We start from the raw sequence: 18,386 nt of genomic DNA, 5'->3' as shown, positions 1-18,386 counted from the left end.
CCTCCCCCGACACGACCAGCCGCGACATACGGCCCGCCAGCTCGTCCCCGCCGCCGGCCTCGGCCGCCTCGGTCACCGTCAGCAGCAGCGGCGTGCCCATGAAGGCGGTAGCGTACCGGTGGCCGGCGGCGAGCACCAGGCCGAGCAGCTCGCCGCGCAGCTGCTCCACGAACGGCCTGCTCGCTGCGAACGGCAGCGGCGCGTCGGGCTGCAGCCGGAGACGCGCCGCCGGCAGCAGCGACGCGCGCAGCGGCCGTACCTCGGGCGCCGCGTCGAGCGGCGCCAGGCGCGGCGCCGTGCGCGCGGCCAGGCCGACGAGTGCCGGCGACGCGTCCAGGCAGCGGCCAGACGCGGCAGACGGCGCGGCGCGCACCGCACGAGACCAGTGCGCGGTCGGCGGCGCGCAGGCCTAGCGCCGCCGCCGTGGAGGACGGCAGAAAGCAGAGGGCGCGAGCCCAACCGGCCGGTGCAGCACAGTCAGGCGGAGGGTCGAGCCAGCCACTGCCGCGCAGCAGGTCGCCTCGGATGAAGGCCGAGTCCGGGGGCGAGCGGCAGCACTGGCCCTCTGGTTCATTCGACAGCGCCCATGTGTCACACTGGCCACAGAGTGCCCACTGAGCAGACTGTCTGCCCTTCTGGGGAGTGGCAGGTGTTTTGGTTCGGCTTTGCTTCTTTTTGCTTGACATTGTGAGCCTGTGAGGAGGAATGCATGCATGTAACAATGGGACACACAGTTCTAATGGAACAAACATTACTATCAATCATGCAAATAAGCAGTTTGGCATGGATGTCCTTTTATAAATTTGCAACACACAGCAAATATACTTATGCTATGCTAATTTGCAAAATATGATAGAACTTCAAACCATCCTGGTGGTAGTGGCAATAATGATCACCTGTGGCTCACTGCAGTCTGCTGCCAGGGGCTGACATAGAAGCTATTTGACCCACAGCTATTTCATGACCTTGACCATAACCATACAATTATAAAAAATTGAAGGTAAGATCATGAATCTACCTGTTTTGTGATTATTTACGATATGTTCCACCTTAAACACAACAAATGGTTTACCTTGGTCCTGTACATTTTGTAGAGTTCTTGGTAAGCAGAAATATTGTATTTACGCAACAGCAACGCAGAAACGACGCTGGGGAGTCCAGGCGGTGCGGTGCGCGCGGCGCTCGGGAGCCCGCCATCAAAGTTATTGAAATTCGAAGGTAGGAGCATGATTCTACCTGTTTTGTGATTAATTACGATATGTTCTGCCTTAAACATGACAAATGGTGTACAATGACTTTTTCTAACGTTAGGTAGGAAAGTACACCCTGACCATCTAAACTCTTACCTTGCAACTTAATGACCACAACAGAGAACATCCGAGCGCTGCAAACATACAGAACCCCAAGGACCATACGAATGTACTGAGCCAAGGTAACAAGAATCCAATGAAATGTATTTCTTGTGTATCCAAGCAGTCCCCCACATTGTTTATAGATTTGTTGACATGGGAGGCAAATATGATGTTCTTGAGTGGGGAATGAAAAGCAAAGTGATAACACAGCAGCAAAACAAAACTTAATATGCTACACATATATGACATGGAACATGAATGCCAATGGGACATTGGGTTGAAGGGGATAGGGTGGAGAGATTTGGTTAGGTTAGGTTAGGTTGGGTTAGGTTAGGTCAGGTCAGGTCAGGTCAGGTCAGGTCACATCAGGTCACATCAGGTCATGTCTGGTCAGGCCAGGTCAGGTCAGGTCAGGTTAGGTTAGGTTAGGTTAGTTGAGGCTAGGTTCTGGTTTATTCTGGTGTGGCTGTTGCATAAACTTACCTACACACAGAAATAAATGTATTTCATTGCATTGGTCTGTTACCTCATCCCCTGTACATTTTTAGTATTCTTGATGTGCAGTAAAGTTGTGACCACATACCAAAAAGTTAAGGAAGTTCTGATTTCAATGTGCACTTAATACCTGAATCAGGAGATAGTAACTGCAGAAGACTCCCAAGACTGTCATCGAAAGACTCAATCACTTAAAGGAGATGAACAAGATTTTGGAGCATACCAGCCACTGCCTTCATTTCGCCCATCCGACTCAGTAAGCTTAACTGTTGTCATAATAGGCCTTTTAGGACTTTTTGCATTGACTCATGCCACCAAAGACAATTTTGAGAACACCTTGACAGGCGGCATGGGGAATCCCGTTACCCTCTGGCAACACCATATCTGGAACAAGCTTGCTTACCCGCATACGCTAGCCTGTTCCAGCCGTCACTCAGATTGCAGCGCAGCCCGGAGTTCAGGGTCTTCCTCACCGCAACCGGCAACAAAACACACGTGCAACCAGGGCCCTGAAATGATTGTGCGGGCACCATGGATTGTCGCAAAAACACCCTTAAGGTCTACAAAAGGTACTATAATTTGCTGCCTGATTTTGCGTTATGAAGACTTGCATCCAAGCGGTGGACGTTGTGGACCTAACCGAGCAACGTAAATTTGTTCTTTTCATGAACTTTTAGTTACATAGTCACACCTTTACCCATGAAACTATTTGTTTTCAGTAAAAGTTGTGCGTTGTTGACCAACAGGAACAAAAATGATAAGCCGTATTTTGGTATCTAACGGCTTATATATGCACACACAGTTGCAGGGATGACCTAGGGTCAAACAAAGAACGAAAAACCCTTTGCATAGATAACAGATGTGGCATCATCCATTTCCAATGATATGATAAGATATTAGCAACAATCCTTTTCAACATGTGGTGTGATGACGCGTGGCGGCAGTTTTACAAAGCTGAAGTAAAAGTTCTATTCCGAGATGTCACTACGTGCCCACGTATACGACACGTATGCCGTTGGCCATTGCGATACGGTGCGTTGACATCAGTCTTGGGCTTCAGGTGTGGTGCTACGGATGCCAAGCTCTCGGGGCAAGATTTTCGAGAGAGCCTCCTGGGCAAAATGGAGCCTTCTCACAGGGAACCCTTGTGGGCAGTGTTTTGCTTAAGCGGGAGGTGCACTAAGGGCTTGCGCCTCGTCTTGACTTGCGACATGTATATTTGACAGTGCAAAAATCCAGAGAAGTGTCTTCTGATTATCGTGCAAAGGGTCTAACTGTCTGTAAAACAAAACCTCCTTTTTCAGAAAAAAGCCTTCGGGTGCAAGTGGCGCGTGCGACCGACAGATAATTTCGGAAAATTGTCAAGAATGTTGGAAAAATCCGTGGTGGCGTTCGGCCCTGCCAACGCGGATATCATAACATATTTGCATTCTTACCCAGGGAGAATTCCTGAAAATGTCCAGAGCATGGTCTAGACGGAGAATCTTGTTTCGCTTAGCACGAGTTGTAACTGTTGGCTGTGAATGGCGCATGGAATCGAGTCCGGGGAAAAAATTTCCGACCTGCCGAACGTAGGTCGAGGATTTTCGTGGATGAATATCGTAGAGATGATTTTTGCTTGAATAATTCTCCCTCGGCCGAACGATTCTTCCTCGGCATCTAGGGATGGCCTAATCCAGAACAGGATCCCTACGATTCATAAAGGCACCTCCAAATCTAGGACAAGAGGCCTTGTTATCCCGATACTGGGCATCCTGATCCGGGATCACGGCCATCTGATGAATGGGAGAGGCATTCCGTTTCCTGAATGATGCCCTAAACATAGATGGAGGGGCCTAGGCAAGAACAGGGGCCTCACAGTTCGTGACAGAGCCTCCTGAGCACGCAAAAGAGACTCCTGAACACAGCATTGGATTCAGTGATTTAGAGCATGGGATACCTTTTTCAGAAAGGTGACCTCGGTGACCTTGTGAAACAGAAAGCGGGCTCTCGATGAAAAGGGCGCTTTGAACTCAGTTCATTACTCACTAGTTTGATTATGGGTGCCTCATCGATCTGAGTTTTGATAATCTACGGGTAGTTACAATGTCTTAAGTCAGGGAAAAACGCGCCTTCCAAAACGTAGGTATGGAATCGCGTAGGTATCGAGTTCCGGACCGGTTCACATGGCGTGACAAGCCAGGACCAAAGGGTCATGGCCCTTCAATCTTTTGTGGACTCTTGACATAAGCTCTATGGAGAGGCATAGAAAGTGTGAACTCATTAAGACATTAGATTAGACTCGCACTTTTTGGGGCGTTTATATGCCCCTGTCCGCTCACCGCCACTCGCCGGGTGCTCCTAAGCGCGGATCCAGGATCCAGCGTGGGGTAGGGCAGTTTTTTTGGGCGCCGGGTCCTGCTGCTGAAACGATAAAAACCATATTACTATATATGCATTCAATAGGCCATAGATGGGCATGGTCCTGTTGTCTCTCGACTCCCCCTCCCCCTCACACATCCCTGGATCCGCCTATTAGAAGGCCGCGTCTTGAGACCCAGCAGTGCACCGGTCACCTCGGCGGCGTCGACCGGCCCGCCCAGAACTCGGGCACCTCCACACAGACACACAACACCCACCTTGCCACTTGACAGCGCGCTGAGGTCACCGTGCGGCGTGCCCCAGCGACCCGCCAACCTCCCCCCGCCGCCTCCATCCCCCTCACATCATCGCCATCTGGACCTACGGGATCACCACCTCGCATTATAATATTGTGAATGCCTGGAAACCCGTCTAGCCACATTTGTGCATGGCTGTTGTCTTAATTAAGGGCGAAGCTGCAGACAGACGAAACCAACTTCCTACAGGTGTGCAGTGAGAAGATTTTAGTCGGAGTGGTTCAGTCTCACCGTCTCTCTTTTCAAGAAAATAATGATAAGAACCTAGAAATCGATAAGAACGTGAGAAAATAACACCTAGAACCTAGACAACTGTTCTTGGCAAAAGTTCACATGATCATCTAAGGTCGGTGACCTTTTTGACCCCTTGAAGGTCATGGTGACCAAAATCATGCAAGACCCCTTTGAGTTTTGCATTTGGATGAGCGACAAAGATTGCGCTAGGCGGTATCCCAGCCAGCATTCCCAAATGGGGCTCACACCATGGGTCACACTTGCATTTATCGACAGCTTTAGTGTCAAAAGTCCGACAGGGGCGGCTCGACGCCATTATTTCACTATTTGGAGGCCAGCATTCCATGTGCCGACCGTCTCTTCAGGCTTTCAGCATGTGAAGAGTTGTCCATCCATGGCATTAGTGGTTGGATGGTGCGATTGGCTAGTCCGCTCTTGACAGTATTCGATTGGGCACTGTCTCCTCAATGTACTAACCTGGAACCAGTGCTCCCAGGTGATAAAGGCTACCTGATCATTTTGTTCATCGCGATTGAACTGTACCACCAGTTTTTATGAGCTAAGCGATTAGTTATATACAACGGGATTTGAAAATCAGGAGAGTATTCGAATACCGCATCATATTGCATTGTTTCACCTTCGCGCCAAATTCGCCGTCCTTTCATGAAGATAGGGAGCGGTCGATGGAACACCGCGAAAAATCCAGCCGATTAACCCCAACTCTCTTGACCTCAGCGGATTGACCAATCTCGCGATTGATAGCCAGTTTGATTTCTCTTGGTCCATATTCTACCGCACTAGGACAAATCAAATGTCAGTTTTTCCTGAGAACGACGTTCTTCAGCTTTGCGTATGCATGTTTGCGTAACAATGCAGCCTAACAGAAACGTTGCTTTTGTTTAATTTTGACCACCATCATATATATACATGTATATATATAAAAATATATATATATATATATATATATATATATATTATATATATATATATATACATGCATAAATATGTTGGATGTGTTTTGAACTATGTTTATAATGCATGACTCTGTTGACGTGACAGTGTTGGCCGCCGTGCGCCATCGGCGGATCCGTCTGGTGCCGCCCGCCGCGCGCGCCGGCCGTAGATCATCATGCAGTATCACGACAAAAACTTCGCCTTTCAGAAATCAGACTGATAGAGAAACGTTTTTGGTGTCAAAATACCCACAATGAATAGCCACACGATCACGAAACATTCGGCGCGATTGCATGTTCCAGAGAAACACCCTCAGAAACTTCGGGAGGGGGTAAGGGTGCATCGCCCTCCTTAGCAAGGAGAGAGTGAAAGCATATAGCTGTGAATCCATACGAAACTTTGCGATTGACATGAAAACGTTGAAAAGTATTTATGGGTAGCTCCAATGTGGCATGATTCAAAGAAAAGAAAAGGGATGATCAGCCATGGCTTGAAGTGTTTGCTACTCCAGAGCTGTTGTTCTGAAAGAGTACTGGTGCATTGTTGCAAGTTTAGGGCCAAACGTTCAACATTATCTTGCAACTAGAAGCCATTCTTCAGCAAAGGGTTCTCTGCAGATGACCCCAAAACCATAACATTTAAAAAATGATCCGCGAAATCAAAGGGTGAAAATATATAACATCGGTTATCACCGCCAAATGGTCGCCTTTAGTTCATTGATCGTATACTTTGAATTCGTCGCATTTGCCTACAATCCAGACCCACAATCTCAAGAAATCTCAATCTCAAGAAAAATTGCCGTGCGATTTTCCTACATGGGTACTTTTGGCCTTAGCAGAGATATTGACGCGGCCACCAGATGACACCCGAGGAGTGTTGTCTGCTTATGTACAAAAGTACGCAGAGAAAAGGTCGAGTGACAACTGTCTGCAAGTTACAAGTTTGCACGCGGCAAGCGGTCAAGATAGGCTGCGTGCGGTATCAGTTTCGTAATGTGAAAAGACCGTTATGTGAAAACCCTGCTCGGCGAAGCAGAAGTCTGAAAAAGCTCAGCACGACATTGCTTGCATCGTAAACGTTCGTATAGATAGCTCCGTTTGTTCGCTTGCCAGGGATGAAGGTTGTCTAAAAAACTACTTGCGTTTAAGTTTTTTCTCAGATGTATGGTGTAGATACTCGAACATTTGACCTCAAATCTTTTCCATCGAAAACTTGGAATTCAGATGTCTGATGTGTACACATAGGCGTAGGAACGTTTCAAAAAGTGGGGGGGGGGGCAAGCTCAGGGCGTACTTTAGGAACTTTTTCCGGTTTTTTGGAAAGCGAGCCTGATAGACGGGGGGGGGGGATAGAGATGGAGGTTGTTATCGGTCTTTATTCAAATGTCAGGGCTGCTATGCTAGATATGCATCTAGAGCTGTTTCCCATTAGTGCACAATCTGGCCCACTCGACTCATCTATGTTACTCGGCAAATAAGATAATCCAGCTTTCCAAGATGATTCGTACATTTCAACATTGTCTTTCCTGGGGGGGGGGGGGCGAAATTCCAAGAATTATCTGGGTTCTTCAGACATTAAGTACATCGCTAAGGTAGATTGTAGATGGATATGTTTGATTGAAATTTGAAGATGAAAATTCGATTGTAGATCGAGTGGTCAGTAATGTTTATTAACATGGCCAAGCCATGTTTGTCTGGAAAGATTTAATATTCAGTCAGAATCGACAAGTGATTCAATTTATGTAACTGGTTGCTTAAAATGCGCGCTCGCAAATCTTAGCAACAAAAACCTTCACGCGAGGCGTTGCAGTCTCCATAGTCCGCGTCACTTTAGCCCAGTGGCTAATTTTTTTCCGGGGCCCACCGGTGGACAAAAATGATTGCACTTTTGAAATAATTTAATTTGAACATTTAAATCGGCTAGTAATACAATTTAGGTGGCGTAATTTTGAGCATGCACGCTCGTAAATCTTAGTAACAAAAACCTCGACGGGAGGCGTTGTAGTCTCCTTAGGCCCGCGCGGCGTTGGTCCAGCAGTCAATATTGACCCCTTGCCAACACGTGAACGAAAATGATGACGCTTTGTGAAAAAAAAATACAGTTCAACGCAAAGCATTCAGGACATCAAATCGCACATTTAGAAGGCAGCCTGGATGGATATTTCACGTGTGCTATTCTTAAACTGACAATAAGAACGGATTGACCCTTAAAGCACCGCGACGTGGTGCTGATGTTGGTGGAACTGGAAGAGTAAAAGAAGAATCTCAATTGTTCGCGTTTCTGTGACAATTAATATGCACAGAAAGCAACAACACGGCGCCCACCGTGTACTCTGTCTTCCCGTAACACTGCAAGTCTGGTGGCACTTGCAGTGGCCGACGCCGTTCGGTTTTACTGAACCTGCAGCCCAGGCCATTGTTGTCCTTGCTCTCGAAGTTGCGGGCGGGCATGTTCAAACCTTTTGATGCATTTTTTAGAAATCCATTTTACAAAAAATGGGCGTTTTCAGGCAAACATGGTATGGCCTTGTTCGTTGTTTTAATTTATTTCGACCCACTCTACTCAACAATAAGACCCCTTTTTTCTTCCGGGCAAGAGGCCTCTTGGCAGAGCACCTGGGGCACATTACCGGTTCCGGCCAAAGGCTGAACGGCCAGTCCGGCCCATCGCGAGGTGTCTTCTTTCTGACCCGCACAGTTCGCTCCGGATCATCACAGGAACTTGCATTGATGCCACAACATCCCCAATCGCCGCAGGTGGTCCAATATCTGTCACATAGACTCCAATTCCATGTTTTCTGTGTTATTAAGAGGCATTGAAAACTCCCTGAACATAGATTGTAGATGAAATGGAGTCCCAAATTTGTATTAATATGACCAATCCATCTTCGCCTCAAAATGTTCAAGCATCAGTCAGAACCGGTAAAAACTATGTGATATGGTTTTGAACATGAGCGCTCGCAAGTCAAAGCAATAGCAGCCCCGACGTCCGGCGTTGCAGTCTTCATTGGCCGCGCGATGTCGGCCTGCGGATATGACATAGACCGGCTGCCAATAAGGGAACGAAAAAGGTGATGTATCTTGAGGAAGATGGCTGGTGAGCTAGGTAAATCGGCACGCATGTTCAATGTGGTGCAGAAGCAGCAACTTCAATCTGAAAAGTGTGTAGGGGGGGGGGGGGCAGTTAGCACTGCTGCCCACCCCACCTTGAAAAGTGTGCGGGGCATGACCCCCCTGGCCCCCCTGTTCCTACACCCATGTGTGTACACGATCATGTTCAGGTCAAACAACCACCAAGGGTGCAGTGCGTCCCGCAGAAATACTGACGCCGTCGCCTGACAATGGGAAAAGTGCATTTTAACTTCAGTTATTGCATCCTGTGGTTGCATGTCACATGCCATGTATCCTGCTAACGCTAAAAATGTACGTTGTTTGGTTTCCATGAAGCTCCTAACATGGTCGCACCAGAAGGTAACAGACTTGCTACGGCTCAAAACCACAACAAAGCATAGATAGCGTGTTAGAGCACATGAACGCCTACTTCATGTTTCGAAAAAATAGAATCGGCAGGAAACTGAAAGTCATCGTGTAACGGTGAAGGAAGATAAAAAGAGCACCGCTTCATGTTTTGTGCGATACTAAGCCAAGGAATTCACGGTTCTTTGCCGTTGCCAAGCTCATACTTGCACCTAAATGATGTTCCGACGAACGTTTTAAGGCTTTTAGGATTTTTCATTAGGATTTTTTAGGCCAACGAACATTTCCCAAACTATGATGTTTGAACGGAATACTGGATAATTAAAGGGAGTGTGTCTAGTCAAGTTAGGATTTTGTTCTGTGCACGTAGGATGGTAGGGAATTTTGATTTACAAACTTTGGTGCCATTGGTTTCTGCAAATTCGTCTCCACTGACGAAATATACCCACAGCCCCCAAATTTTCTTTGGTTTATATGTAATAACGTTATCGGGTAGCCCCCAAGCAATATTCACTACTTAACACATCGACATCATTGAGTAGGTTTCGCTAGTTCTAGCAACCAAAAAATGACCCTGTCTCTAACGCGCAGTTACTCGCCACATGTAAGTCAGTGCGTTCGTCCTTTCCTGTTTGCTGATTTGCATATCTTTTAAGGATTGTATTTGTTGACGCACAGCCATCGATGAGGCCGATAAAAATACATAGATAAAGACTATTGCAAGACCCAAATACACATTTCGCAACCAAGAATAACCGTAGGTAACTGCCCAACTTCCCTTAGGCGTTTAGTGAGAAAATCAAAAACATTAGGCACACTCCCTTTAAAAAAGCCAGGCATCATTTCTATGGTTAAGAGACGAATCCATCCTTCAAACACAGTATTCAGACGACATCGGAGATGTGGCGTGAATAATTTGATAATCGAGTGATATATTTTTTCTTTCTAAAACGTCCTCATATGAGTGCCTTGCATGCGAACAACCGATGCTACGTCACTGATGCTTGTCCCCGCCCGGCGTCTCGGTTGTTATGCTGGCGGGTGGCGGCCGGGGGCGTCGGGCCCGTTCCGGTGCGCGGCTCGGGGGGGGTGGCCGCATCCCCCAGACAGGTTGGCGCATAGGAGAACGGCTCCTGGGAGTGTTTTCGTTCGCGTGTTGGGTGCATCGGTGAGTGTGCGCTGTGCGAAATCATCTGTTTCGTGCATTGTGCTTCCGTGCGGCAGAATTCCTTTTAATTGATTTGGTGTGCTTGGTACGACCGGTATACTCGCAGGGCCGTGCCGTGCCGTGCAGGCTGCCGTGCATCCGTGTTGAATAGAGGGCGAAAATCCACCCAGTGTTATGCACCCCTCCCCAACAAGTGGTGTGGAAACCCCCTCTCCAAGTCGAATGAATCTCAATTAAACGAAGTCGGTTCCCGTCGTGGTGTACAGGATCATGTGAGGCTTATTATGTATGGATAAGAAATCTCCCTTCCCCCACTCATTGGAAAGGTCTTAGACAAGGCCCTGGGCCTGCACTACTTCTATCATATGCGGCAATACATTTGCGACATCTCATCGTCTGTTTCTCCTGATGTGCTTGCTTCCAATATGCGAACGACGTGCTATTGGTATTTTTCAGTTTACGCCCCTTTTGCATGTTTTTCCGGCAGGATGAGGTTCGCTGTTGTGAATTTTGAGGGGGAGGGATAGGCATCAGCCCCAGCCCATGGTTAGATGGAGAAATGCTTTACTGTTGTACTCCTGAGGTGTTGCTGAGAACCGCGGCTGCTCTGCTCTGGAACGCTGCTTGAGGACTGTTCCTGGTCGCCCGGAAGCAGTATGTCTGCCAGCAAGCTGGCACAGCAATCAGACGCTTCCGCCAAAGACATCTGGTGCTGCTCCAGAATCATCATGCTTGGAAAAGCAGGTATTGTACGACATGGGTTTGTTATGTTCAGTTTGTACTTCACGTACAATTCTGCCAAAATTTACAGCGAGGATTTCTTTACCACGATTATTGGTAATTCCACAAGATTAACATGACGAAGAAACCTCATTTTATCTATTTCATTTCTCTGAACACATTTCCGGGTAAATATAAGCAAACCAAGTTTTGGAATCGTGACATAGGAAAGTGACATAATTATTTTTGAAAGTGGACTGACAGTGTTTTCGTGGAGTTCGCTGTTTAATTATTTATTTCAGACATCTTGAATAAGTGCACCTATTAATCATTGACCACTTTTTTACTGCCACCAGCGGCAGGTCATCCGTTGTAGGGGCAAAGAGGGAGTGCCTATAACGACCTAAACTCATCCTTTAATAAGTGAGCGGATCGGAAAGCAGTCGCTCCAACAAAAAATGATCTACCGAAACAATATTGCATTATCACGTAGACAGCTGACAGCTACAACACTCCAGTCTCTCTAATAATGACTGATAAGCTTGCTAGCATCGTCCTGATAAACCTAAATACGACACACCACTCCCTTATCATAAAATATAACCGTTTCGCTTGATTAGCCTCATAAATAGCACCATTAAGAGTCTTATGTCGTTGTTGTGACCGCAAAAAGACATAAGTCGGCTTTCATGCAAGTGCTGCACGTAAGTGCCCTCTCGCTAAGTCTTTTTCCATACATGTGCTCCGAGGGGAGTGCTTGTGTAATGCATTTCTGGACTGCTATTCGACATAGATGCTCTCCTTATTTCAACCTCAGCTAACGACTTAACAAAAGATTGGCTCTTTCAGTATCAAAATCAGTGTACATGAATAATCACCCACACTTAGGCCGTTGGGCACTGATCTGAGGTACTGAATATCGCCACTGTCAGGGGCTATCCTGCGAAGCACACTGCGCTACGGTGTCTCCCGCAACAAAAGGGAAAAGGCACCAGGACGATGGTTTCGGCGGGGAGACTGCGACGACGGCAGAAAACACCGCTTTGACAACGATGGCAACGGCGACACCTAAAATCTGTTGGATGTTTAAGTGATTGTCGCATCGGGCATGATAACAGGTAAGTATGTGTTCTGCGCAAGTATGCTGTTGTCGAGGCAGTTTCGGTCAAATACATGGTGAATAAAATTTGAACTGACTTATCGATAACATGAAGCGGTCCTACCTGGAATTACGGCGGTCGATCATTCAGATGAAATTTGAAATGGTAGGTCGGTGATGCCCGGCCGGGGCGTATCTGGAGGGGTTAAAAAGGTTCCAGCCTGGGCTAGCTACATTGACCCCATCTGGGCTGGTCACATGGGTCCCAGCTGGGCTGGCCCGTATGGGTCCCTACTGAGTTACCCAGGCGGGTGTCAACTGGGCTACCCAGGTGGGTCGCATTTGGGCTGCCCAAGCGGGTTCCATGTGTGTCCCAGGTAAGCCCTACAAGGGTCTCCCATGGGTTTCCTATGTGGGACCCAGATGATCGTCCATGACCTGCCCGCATTGGCCCGAGGTAGCATACCCAGGTGGGCCCTATTTGGTTGCCCATCTCGGACCCATATGGGTCCCGGTTGTAAACGTTGGATGGCCCCATGTGTGCCCCAGTTAGGTCCCACATGGGCCCACAACAGCCACCCATATGGGACCCAGGTGTTTGCCCATGACATGCCCACATGGGACCGAAGGTGACAGCCCAGGTGTCCCCACATGACTGTCCCACTGGGACCCATATGGGTCCCAATTGTACATGCTGGCTGGGTATGCTCCTAAAAACAAAATGTTGACCTGGGTCCTTCTAGGTCAATGACATGACCTATTGACAATGACCTTTTCTGGCCTGTAAGAAGCTTATGGAAGGTGTATAATGTGATTCCTGCTATCAATAAATTCGAAATGAGCGCCAGGAACTGCCCCATCCAGGCAAGCGCTAAAGTAACAAACATATTAGTTTTGGCCTTAGTATGACCTTTATACCTGACCTTAGATCAATGTAATGTGTTCATTCAATTGTTGTGCTACCTATGGAACTATCTCAGAGATGTATGGCTTCGTCTAACACTCCGTTGTTGGATCAGATTGAACGAGTCCCTAGAAATTGCCTTCGCTGAAACCATGGCCTGCCTTTGGCCCACCATAGGTCAGCGACTGTACAATGTGCGTCTAAATTTCTAATGTCAGACGATATGTTATCTAATATTCTACAGCTGTGCAAAATTTGATGCCGCTACGCCGCACCGTTCGAAAACCCTTCCGGAAAAACCTTCGGGAGGGTCAATTTGACCCCCACCCGAGCGCGTGTTAATGAATTAAACGACCTTCTTTATAAGCGGATCATAGAGATGATAAGATTTGCATTGCTTTTTGAAACTGGCTGTGGAGTTGAGCCGATAAGGTTAACTCAGCTCATCCTAAAAAGAAATTGACGAGCCTCTGCATTTTGGCACTTAAGCTTGTGTCCCCGAAGATAACAAAACGACGTTAAAAAATCGCCGTTCTTCAAGTTGTTTGCTGCACAGGAACGACATCTCATTTCAAGGCGACGTGATGTTATATTTTTGGGAAGGACTCAAAAGTGAGTTGGGGCCTTCATCTTGAAAGCGATCGACGGAAAGCTTACCAGGAGGCAGTGGTTGGGCGTTAAAAGACGATTTTTCCTCGCAAAAGTCGATCAACAGCACACAAATATGTCTTCACCGTAGAAGAAACCGCACAAAATGTATTCATCTCATTCCTCGACACATTTCTGGTGTCTCGGACTGTGGAACAATACACCGCCAAACTGTAGCTTAAATCGTGCCGTGGACCGTGCGACGCGCGTGGGACCACTAATTACTACCGCCGTCGCTGATAGTGTTTTGCCATTCAGTTGAGAGTAGAATGTCAAACCACAGTCACAATTTTGTGAAAATGCACTTGCCACTGCTGAGGGAAGCATTGATTGACTTGTATCTGGGCCAACCTGCACTTTAAAAAGCTGCCACATATTGCGGTCAGTTCTCGTTATTGCATTCGTTTTTTATCCAAGTCAATGTGGTATGGTATGAAAAATGTGTCAAACATAGTGCGGACTGGCGTAAAATACAAATGAGTTGACAATTGGCATGGCAAAACATCAGGTACTTACAGGATACTGTTTGGTACAGAACCAGCATGATATTGATAGTGGTTTGTGTACGTACTAGTGTGCCAGTAGTTAAGAGCATTGTTCCGCACTTTTTGGCAAAACATTCAACTATTGCTCATGTGCATTGAGCCTGCTCACAGAAACACAAGGCAACATTTGGGTGGGTTGAGCCCCCCCCCCCCCCCCCCCAATATGTAAAGTGACGCCCCTGGTTTCAGTACAGCGTTTTGAAGAGCTGTGCTTCTTGTTTCTGAAAACCACAAGGATCTTTCATCAGTAGTTGCACAAATCTCAGCTTCTAACTGTGTAGGGCTTTCAGGAGATGTGACGATCGGACAGAGTCTGGTCTCTCATGCCGAATATTTTCGAATATTTTCAAGAAACACCACCCGTGACTTGGCTCGTAACCACCATATGTTGAGTTCTGTCGCAGTGCTCTGGTCCCACTCACCAGCAATGCCCATCATGCCGAATTATCAGCCAGCGACTGAACTGGCCAGCTCTGGCCGCGCCCCTGGCTGGTCAAGTTGAAAAAGTATGATCCATAATCTTAGTTTCTCTGCACGCTAACTCATCATGAAAGGCGGGCATTCCAATGGCTAAGTAAGACCTTTTCATGCGGCAGTTTGTAGTACCCACACGAAAGGGTCTTAAGGAAAAGGAAAAGGCCTCCAGCATTAAGACCTTACGTGTGGGTAGGTGCCTCGCTCCATTCGCTTCGGTTTTTGTATCGTTTACATGGTGATAGCGCTAACGTGCCTCGCCAGCCCGCTCGTCCCACGCTGTACGGGACTTACTGGACATACGAGCGTCTGTGATAGGTAGAGTTTATAAGTTCCTGATAAGATTCCGTCCATTAACGGTGCCATGCAGTTACTGTTGTTTGTTTGCCTTAAGCACCGCAAGCAAAGCAAGGGGAGGCCACGCTAAAGGAGTCGTCTCTCTTACATGCATTGATAAATAACGTCGGCTTTTGCCGCTAGAAGCCCACGCACGATCAGCATTAGAAGCTAGGCGACTGTCATCATGTCATGCACGTAAGCAGGACCAGCAAAAATGATCTGTTACTAGTTGACAGTGGAGTCAGACAAGTCCATCCGTGGCGTGCCTGCGCAGCTTCTTCAGGCCGTCTTTCTTGCAGGGAGCACCATAGCGTTGCTACAGTGCTCTTCCCCGCAGCCCAGCTATCCGCCCGGCCGACGCGCCCCTACGCGCGCCACCCGTCTCGTCTGGCTCTTCCCCGTACCCCAGCTATCCTCCCGGCCGACGCGCCTCTACCCGCGCCACCCGTCTCGTCTGGCTCTTCCCCGCAGCCCAGCTATCCTCCCGGCCGACGCGCCCCTACCCGCGCCACCCGTCTCGTCTTATCCTCCCGGCCGACGCGCCTCTACCCGCGCCGCCCGTCTCGTCTTATCCGCCCGGCCGACGCGCCCCTACCCGCGCCACCCGTCTCGTCTGGCTCTTCTCAGACTGATATGCCCATTGAACTAAAATATACAGCCGTGACCCGCTGGCCTGCTGCCTGGCCGGCCAGTCCCCCCGTGTACGCCTGTTTATGACGGCCGGTGGATGGAGCTCCGGGCTTGAGAGTCGCCAGAAGTGTAGCCCTCGCTGGAGCCCCGGGCTTGAGAGTCGACGGTAGTGTAGCCCTCGCTGGAGCCCCGGGCTTGAGAGTCGACGGTAGTGTAGCCCTCGCTGGAGCCCCGGGCTTGAGAGTCGACGGTAGTGTAGCCCTCGCTGGAGCCCCGGGCTTGAGAGTCGACGGTAGTGTAGCCCTCGCTGGAGCCCCGGGCTTGAGAGTCGACGGTAGTGTAGCCCTCGCTGGAGCCCCGCGCTTGAGAACCTTCGGTAGTGTAGCCCTCGCTGGAGCCCCGCGCTTGAGAACCTTCGGTAGTGTAGCCCTCGCTGGAGCCCCGCGCTTGAGAACCTTCGGTAGTGTAGCCCTCGCTGGAGCCCCGGGCTTGAGAGTCGACGGTAGTGTAGCCCTCGCTGGAGCCCCGCGCTTGAGAACCTTCGGTAGTGTAACCCTCGCTGGAGCCCCGCGCTTGAGACCTTCGGTAGTGTAGCCCTCGCTGGAGCCCCGCGCTTGAGAACCTTCGGTGTAGTGTAAGCCCTCGCTGGAGCCCCGCGCTTGAGAACCTTCGGTAGTGTAGCCCTCGCTGGAGCCCCGCGCTTGAGAACATTCGGTAGTGTAGCCCTCGCTGGAGCCCGCGCTGAGAACATTCGGTAGTGTAGCCCTCGCTGGAGCCCCGCGCTTGAGAACCTTCGGTAGTGTAGCCCTCGCTGGAGCCCCGCGCTTGAGAACCTTCGGTAGTGTAGCCCTCGCTGGAGCCCCGCGCTTGAGAACCTTCGGTAGTGTAGCCCTCGCTGGAGCCCGCGCTTGAGAACCTTCGGTAGTGTAGCCCTCGCTGGAGCCCGCGCTTGAGAACATTCGGTAGTGTAGCCCTCGCTGGAGCCCCGCGCTTGAGAACTTCGGTAGTGTAGCCCTCGCTGGAGCCCCGCGCTTGAGAACATTCGGTAGTGTAGCCCTCGCTGGAGCCCCGGGCTTGAGAACCTTCGGTAGTGTAGCCCTCGCTGGAGCCCGCGCTTGAGAACCTTCGGTAGTGTAGCCCTCGCTGGAGCCCCGCGCTTGAGAACCTTCGGTAGTGTAGCCCTCGCTGGAGCCCCGGGCTTGAGAACCTTCGGTAGTGTAGCCCTCGCTGGAGCCCCGCGCTTGAGAACCTTCGGTAGTGTAGCCCTCGCGCTCACACTGGCCCGCTGCGCGCAAGCGGCGGCCGCGTGCAGGGAGGGGGAGGGGAGGGGAGGCGGGAGGGGGCGGTGGCCGGCACCGCGAGCCGGCCCGCCCGTCCGAGTACTCGGTACGGTGTTGTGTAAGAGATACTGGGCATCAGAGCAGGGAACGCTGCGGCTCACGGCTTCCACAAACAGATAGCAATCATGGCAGCCCGCACTCGCTCACCCTGTTCGCCTCATTCACAGCTCCGGCTCACATTCTCGCAAAGGCCCCGTCTCACTGGGAGTGTGCTGCGACCGTCAGCCGCGGGCCGGTCTCACGGCCGCCCTCGCGGGGGCCTCACCAGGGCACCCAAGCGCACTCCTAAGCCTTGTCACACGCTGGGTAAGGCTGGGAATTGGTGGCAGCGTGCGATAACTGCATAATTGCGCCACCACATGACTCTGTCACTGTTTCCATAACCCTGAAATGTTCAGCCATGTCAGAAAGATATAACCAACAAAACCACAAAACAAAGAAGGGATGCATTCTCCTGCCTTCATAATAGTTGTATCCTTTCGAAGCGTTCAGATCCACATTGCACTTGCTCGCAACTGATCGCGTTTTCGTCGAAGTCTTAAGAGGACGCCAAACCGGGCCGGAGCGACCCCTCGGGCCATTTTCCATGTGGTGGAGGTCTGGCGGTGTTGGTGGAGTCGGCCGGACGACCCCTCGGGCCATTTTCCATGTGGTGGAGGTCTGGCGGTGTGGTGGAGTCGGGCCGGCGACCCCTCGGGCCATTTTCCATGTGGTGGAGGTCTGGCGGTGTTGGTGGAGTCGGGCTAGAGCGACCCCTCGGGCCATTTTCCATGTGGTGGAGGTCTGGCGGTGTTGGTGGAGTCGGCCGGAGCGACCCCTCGGGCCATTTTCCATGTGTGGAGGTCTGGCGGTGTTGGTGGAGTCGGGCAGAGCGACCCCCGGGCCATTTTCCAGTGGTGGAGGGGCGGTGTTGGTGGAGTCGGGCCGGAGCGACCCCTCGGCCATTTTCATGTGGTGGAGGTCTGGCGGTGTTGGTGGAGTCGGGTCCGGAGCGACCCTCGGGCCCTTTTCCATGTGGTGGAGGTCTGGCGGTGTTGGTGGAGTCGGGCCGGAGCGAACCCCTCGGCCCATTTTCCATGCGGTGGAGGTCGGTGGTGTTGGTGGAGTCGGCTGGGCGACCCCTCGGGCCATTTCCATGTGGTGGAGGTCTGGCGGTGTTGGTGGAGTCGGCCGGAGCGACCCCTCGGGCCACTTTCCGTGCGGTGGAGGTCTGGCGTGTTTGTGGAGTCGGGCTGGAGCGACCCCTCGGGCCACTTTCCGTGCGGTGGAGGTCTGGCGGTGTTGGTGGAGCCGGGTCGGGTACGCTGACCAGACAATGTATATTTATACTTCTGTGTGATTAATGCTCGGC

The sequence above is a fragment of the Pollicipes pollicipes genome, unplaced genomic scaffold, assembly GCF_011947565.3.
Source record: "Pollicipes pollicipes isolate AB1234 unplaced genomic scaffold, Ppol_2.1 Scaffold_2555;HRSCAF=2994_pilon_pilon_pilon, whole genome shotgun sequence".
NCBI lineage: Eukaryota > Metazoa > Arthropoda > Thecostraca > Pollicipedomorpha > Pollicipedidae > Pollicipes > Pollicipes pollicipes.
The sequence above is the reverse complement of the archived record's forward strand: the minus strand, read 5'-3'. Positions refer to the sequence as shown.